Below are 6678 nucleotides of genomic sequence, written 5' to 3' on the forward strand. Positions count from 1 at the left end.
CACACCTTCCCCCATCTGCACTCTGGGGATATAAGTTCTTAGCTGCTCTCTAGCCTTCACCTGTTAGCCCCACGGGTATATGAGTTACAATGGGGGCACCAGCCTCAAACCATCTTCAGTGCAGAAATATGAGCAAGAACTGGACCCCAGCCTCAACTTTCTATCCAACAGTCATATGATATGGGCTCCAAGTTGAGCCCTAGTCTAGCTGTCTACACTGTGACTATATGGGCTCCAAGGCAGGACATAGCCTCCGTCTCTCTACACCCCAGGTATATGAGTTCCAAGCGGCGAGCCATGCCTCCACGTCTACTCTGTGGGAATATGCACTCAAAGCTGGGCCAGATCCTCCACACGTCTTCACAGTCGGGATACGGACTCGAGCAAGGATCCAGCCTGCAACCATCTACATTGTGCGAATATGGGCTCTGAGCTGTGCCCCGGCTTCCAGCCATCTACCCCACAGGTATATGGGCTCCAAGCTGGGCCTCAGCATGCATCTGTCTACACCACAGCTATTTGCGTTCCAAGCTTCACCTGAAACCTCCACCTGTCTACACTGTGTGGATATGGACTCTGAGACAGGCACCAGCCTGCACCCATCTACACTGTGGGAATATGGGTTCTGAACCTTGCCCAGTCTTCAGCCACCTACTCCACAGGTTTATGGGCTCCTGCTGGGTCTCAGCCTCCACTGGTCTACACCACAGTTATTTGGGCCCCGAGCCAGGCCCCAGCCTCGACCTCTGGACACCAGTTATACGGGCTCCAAACTTTTCCAGCCTACACCAATCTACACTGTGGGGATATGGGCTCCAAGCGGAGTTCCAGCCTCCACCCATAATGACTTTCAGGGTATGGGAACCAAGCCAGGCCCCTGCCTCCACCTGTCTACCCCACAGGTAATATGGGCTCCAAGCTGGATCCCAGCATCCAACTGTCTATACCACCGGTATATGGGCTCCAAGCTGGGTCCCAAACTTCACCCAACTACCTTGTGGGAATATGGGCATCCTGCCAGGCCCCAGCCTCTACCAGTCTATACTGTAGTAATATGGGCTTCAAGCTGGGATCTGTCTTACCCCCGTCTACATGGTGGGGATTGGGGCTTGGAGCCAGGCTCCAACATCCACCCATATACCCATGGTATATAGGCTCCAAGCTGGGCCCCATTTTCTACCTGTCTACACTGTGGGGATTTGGGTTCTTAGTTGGGCCCCAGCCTTCAGCTGTCTACACACCAGGTATATGGGCTGCAAGCACAGCCCCACACTTCCCCTTGTCTGCATTCAATGGAAATGAGCACCGACCCAGGCCACAGCCTTCACCTATCTACCCCACAGGAACATGGGTTCAAGGCTCAGCCACAGTGTCCACCTGCTTACACCTGGATAAATGTGCTCCAAAATGGGCCCAAACCTACATCTGTCTACACTGTATGGACATAAGCTCTGAGTTGGAGCCAAACCTCCACCAATCTACTGCACAGCTATATGGGATCCGAGTTGGGCCCAAGCCTCCACCTGTCTATACCACAGTTTTACAGACTCCAAGCTGGGCCCCAAGCCTGCTACTCGTCTACTTTGAGGGAATATAGCTTCGGAGCCAGGCCCAGCCTCCACCCATAAACACTGTGGGGATATGGGCTCCAAGCTGGGCCCCACGCCTGCACTGTGGGGGTATGTGCTCTGAGCTGGGCCCTAGCCTCCAACCACTTACACTGTGGGGATATGGGGTCTGAGGCGGGCCGTCACCTCCACCTGTCTACCCCATAGGTACGTGGACACCAAGCTTGGCCCCAACCTTCTCCCCTCTTCTTTGTGGGCATTTGGGCTCTGAGCAATGCCCCATCTTCCACCCATCTACCCCACAGGTATCTTGGCTCTGAGCCCAACCCCAGCCTCCACCCAGTTACCCCCAGATATATGGGCTCCAAGTTTGTCCCCAGGCTTTCACCTGTCTATACCACATATTTTTGGCTCTGAGCCGGGCCCCAGCTTCCACTGGTGGACCCCACAGGTTCATAGGCCCCAAGCTGGGTCCCACACCTCCACCTGTATACACTGTGGGCAGACAGGCTCTGAGCTCTGCCCAAGCCCCCACTCATCTCCCCCAGAGGTAAATGTGCACTAAGTGGAACTCCAGGCTCCTCCTGTCCACTCCAGAGTTACATGGGATCCAAGTCGTGCCCCAGCCTCCAACTGTCTACACTGTGGGGACATGAGCTCCAAGACAGGCCCCAGTCTCGACCTGTCTACACTCTGAGGATACGGGTTCTGAGTTGGGCCCAAACCTCCACTCATCTACCCCTCAGGTATATGGGCTGCAAGCTGGGCCCTAGCCTCCACCCATCTAAGTGTCTGGATATGGGCTCCGAGAAGGGCTGTTGTCTCACCTGTTACCCCACAGCTATACTGGATCCAACTTGGGACCCAGCCTCCAATCATAGACACTGTGGGCATTTGGGCTCTGAGCCAGTCCCCAGCCTCCACATATATACCCCATAGCTATAAAGGCTGAAACTGGGCTTCAACCTCTGTCTACACCACCGGTATTTAGACACAAAGCTGGCCCCAGGCCTCCAACTTTCTACACTGTGGGCATATGGGTTCAAAGCCGGGCATCAGCATCCACCCATCTACACTGCGGTCTAATGGGCTCTGATCTGGGGCCCACAGGTATATGGCTTTCAAGATGGGCCCCAACTTCCACCAGTCTATACCTCACATATATGGGTTCTGATCCGGGCCACAGCCCCTTCTTGTAATTCTGCTTAAGAATCTCCCCCTGAATACCAACATGTTACTAAGATGTGGCCCTCTCTCTTGGCAGGTGAACTCACTGTCCTCCCCACTACTTGGAACCTGACTCCCAGGGGTGTAAATCTCCCTGGCAACACAGGATATGACTCCCAGGAATGAATCTGGACCCGGCAGCATGGGATTGAGAACATCTTCTTGATGAAAAGGGGGATGCAAAATGAAATGAAATAGTTTCAGTGGCTGAGAGATTCCAAAAGGAGTCAGCAGGTCACTCTGGTGGACATTGTTACCCACTGTATAAGTAACTCTTTTTAGGATTTAATGTATTGCAATAGCTAGAAGTAAATACCTGAAACTACCAAACTCCAGCCCAGTAGCCTCTTGAAGATGATTGTATACCAATGTAGCTTATAAGGGGTGATGGAGTGATTGTGAAAACCTTGTGAATTGCACTCCCTTTATCCAGCATATGGATAGATGAGTATAAAAATGGGGACAAAAACTAAATGAAAAATAAGGTAGGATGGGGGGGAATGATTTGGCTGTTCTTTTATACTTTTAATTTTTTAATCTTACTCTGATTCTTTCTGGTGTAAGGAAAATATAGGAGCTAATTGGTCATTCCCTCCTGCATGTGTGTTTCTGTGTTGTCAATGGGGCAGTGATGAAAATGAATGCCACGTTTGTTAACGTCATGGCTGTGGGCTTATTTACCATGTTTCCAAAAACATCATCTGCTTTATCATGCATTTTGGAGCTGAGATAATTTAAAAATACAGAATCTCATACATAAAAATACTTGGTAAGAAAGTCTCTCTGTGCATTGTTTGAGTGACATTACATCCAAATCCTAATTTGCTGCCAAGAAAATGATTCACCTCACTCAAAAATGGCAGGGACTCTTAATCACCCCCTGTGATTCAAATGCCTTTCATGTCACTGCTGAACTCACAACTATAGTTTTGCTGACAGCACAGATCTAAGAGCAACCAAAACTTGTCTTTTCAATCTAAAAGTTCTCCCCAATCAAGAGCATGGTTTTAATTCTCTTCCACCTGTCACACCCCTGTCCCTACCTTTGAGTAGCTTTTCTCCTTCCAGAATATTTTCGGAGATTAATGCTGTGTAAACTCCTCCTGAGAACCCAGCCTTACAGTTCTGTCTCGACCGAAGATCCCCCATATGGGCCTACGAACAGAAAGCAGAAAGGTTCAAGCAAAAACATTTCAGAAAAGGAACCAAAGGGGAAGACATCTCCACATGACAGAAAAGCAAAGGAACCAAGGATTGGCAGCCGGCCAGGACACACTGACCCCAGAAGGAAGCAAGCCCTCCAGCCTCTGAAACCAGTGTGCTGTTTACAGAAGGAAGGCTCCAGGATGGCACAGGACCTCCGCCTGGGAGAGGACTTCTTTGGGGATCCAGAGCATCCTAGGAACACACACTCCTACTCTGCCTAATTCTCACAGCACCCTTTCCAACTGTCCTTCTTCCATTCTAAAGACAAGCAATTTGGGGCATGTTCACAAAAGCTTGCTAGCCGCACCCCGTCCTGAGCATCAAGACCCACAGAAGCCTGTAAGAAAACCCTGCGCTGGCCAAGAAAGAGGTGATGGAACGAAACTGAAAGGTGCCCAATCGCCTGCCGTCAGTGAGCTCAGCCATCGGCGGGGAGGTGCCCAGTGCTACGAGTGGCGCTTCTGCATCGGCCTGCACTCGGCGCCCCGCTTCTTGGTGGCCTTTGCCTACTGCAGCCACTCCCTCAGCTGCCCATGCCCGTGCCCTGGCTGCCGCCCACTTTCCTGCCTCAACTTCGGCCTCAAGGTCGTGGAGAACCTTGTGCTGCTAGTGCTCACCTACGTCTCCCCGTCCGAGGACCTCACATCCCTCAGTCACGTGCTCCTCACCTGCATTCTCTGGAGACTGACCCAGAAACTCACAGATCGCAAGTCCTACAGCTGGAAACAGAGGCTCTTCATCGTCAACTTCGTCTCCTTCTTCACGGCGCTGGCTGTCTACTTTCGGCACAACATGTACTGTGAAGCTGGAGTGAACACCATCTTGGCCATCCTGGAGTGCACCGTCGTCATGACCAACGTCGCGTTCCACACAGCAGCCTGGTGGGATTTTGGGAGCAAGAAGCTGCTCATTACCTCCCAGCCTGAGAAAAGCGATTCTGAACCTTCTCTCCTGCTGGGGAGGAGGTGGCGCCCTGCCCAGAAACAAGAAACAAGGTGACACCCTGGCCTTCCCCACCGTGTCCTCTCTGGGCCCCACTGAAGTCGGGGAGGAGGGGAGGAGTGGAAAGCCCTAGGACGAGGCTTTCCCCAGCCCTGCTGGCTTCTTTCCCCACCTCCCACATGGCTACAGGGGCCTTCAAGCAGCATCGCCCCTGCCTGAGAGGCTCCAAGAAACTGGGTTGGCAGGAGAGCGCCCCAATCTGGTGCTAAAAAATACTCCTGAGGTTCATAACCACCGCGGGTTTCTTGGTCCTTACAGAGCCACCTCTTAGGCTGAGGGCAGGGACCACTGAGCAGGGGCTGCCAGCAGAAAACCTTTTCACTACATGGGCTCATTCGCCTAACACTGAGTCCAGTGCTCAGGTGGCCCAGATGTTCCTAGTCCTAACTTCACGTCTTTGATCTGGTATGTGCCCTCAGGCATATTCTTTTTGAGTCCGTGTGCCCATGCGAACATTAGGGGTTGGGGGTGGGCTATGATTTCCAAGGGCTCTGCCGATCTGATGGTTCTGATGTTACTTGGTGTACCCAAGGGATAACGTGCTCCAGAAAAAGCACCCGGCACAGCATGTATTTCCCTTTCCTTCCGAAATTTCTCCTTTTGCAAAGGCATGGGGTGGAGGGATGAGAAGCACAGGAGTCCTACCCCAAAATGCTGTCCCCCCCCAATCCTCCTTACTGCCCCACGCCCTGAGCTCTTTTGGTTGTACATTTTATTTCAAAGGAAAATAATTTTTTCTTTTTTTTGCAAAAATAAAAAAAGGCAATCCAAAGAAATCTAATGTGATGTTTTATGGAGGATCTGTTGTGGGCAAGGTCTCCACTGCCACAGAAATGCCGATGACCTGTCTCCTCCAGGCTGGGCTGGCCTGTCCCTGCCTCTCTGGCCTCTGGGGATTTACTGGAGCACTGGTGGGGACTGGAAGCCTCTCTCCCAAGCAACTGGGAGGGCGTGCCACAGGGAGTGCAGGGCAAGCTGACAGCAAGTTTGGGGGCCCTGTGGGGTTCGCAGGGCAGAGCAGGAGTCCAGTGTCAGCCAAGGAAGCCCCTGAAGAGAGGGGGGACTCCAGGTGGGGCCAGCAGCTGGGGGCAGGCAGAGTCCAGGCCTGCCCTTTGCAGAGCCATTTTCCCTGTGGGCCCCATGCTTTGTGCTTTAGAGGAGGAGAATCAGCCACCTCCTGAAGTCTCCTCTGGGCAAGTTCAACCCAGAAGTGAGGAGGGGGAGAGAAACCAATAAAGAGGAGTCCTGAGGATCAACCAAGAACTGGGCAAAGCAACCAGCTCTGAAAGCGGTTGTGAGGAGGCCGGGGTACACCGAGGGGGTGGATGAGGGGCCCAGCTCCTTCCCCTCCCCTCGTCCTTTGCCCCCACCTCCAGCCCATCCAGGACAGAAAGGGTGGGCATCGTCCTGTCCTAGGACACTTGCTCAGCTTTCCTGCCCAACGAGGACTCACGTCTGCATGGCACCTAGAGGACAGAGGAGGATGGGGATGGGTGAAAGGGCCCCTCCCTGGCTGCGGGGAACAAGCGCCACAGGCAAGCTCTGGGGCTTCAGGGCTGCAGGGAGAGGCAGTTGCCTGTGTAATTGGGAAGCCAGCCCACCACAGGGGAAAGAGCACAGGGAACTCGGAGCGCAGCCTGCAGCTTCACCCTGCTGCCAGAGCACAACTCGCCTC

General features: G+C 53.1%; 1 pseudogene; it reads left to right on the top strand.

The window, feature by feature from the left end:
- Positions 1–421: 421 nt before the first annotated feature.
- LOC119519294 lies at positions 422–5212 on the top strand (annotated as a pseudogene).
- The last annotated feature ends 1466 nt before the right edge of the window (positions 5213–6678 follow it).

The sequence above is a fragment of the Choloepus didactylus genome, chromosome 23 (assembly GCF_015220235.1).
Source record: "Choloepus didactylus isolate mChoDid1 chromosome 23, mChoDid1.pri, whole genome shotgun sequence".
Classification (NCBI taxonomy): Eukaryota; Metazoa; Chordata; class Mammalia; order Pilosa; family Megalonychidae; genus Choloepus; species Choloepus didactylus.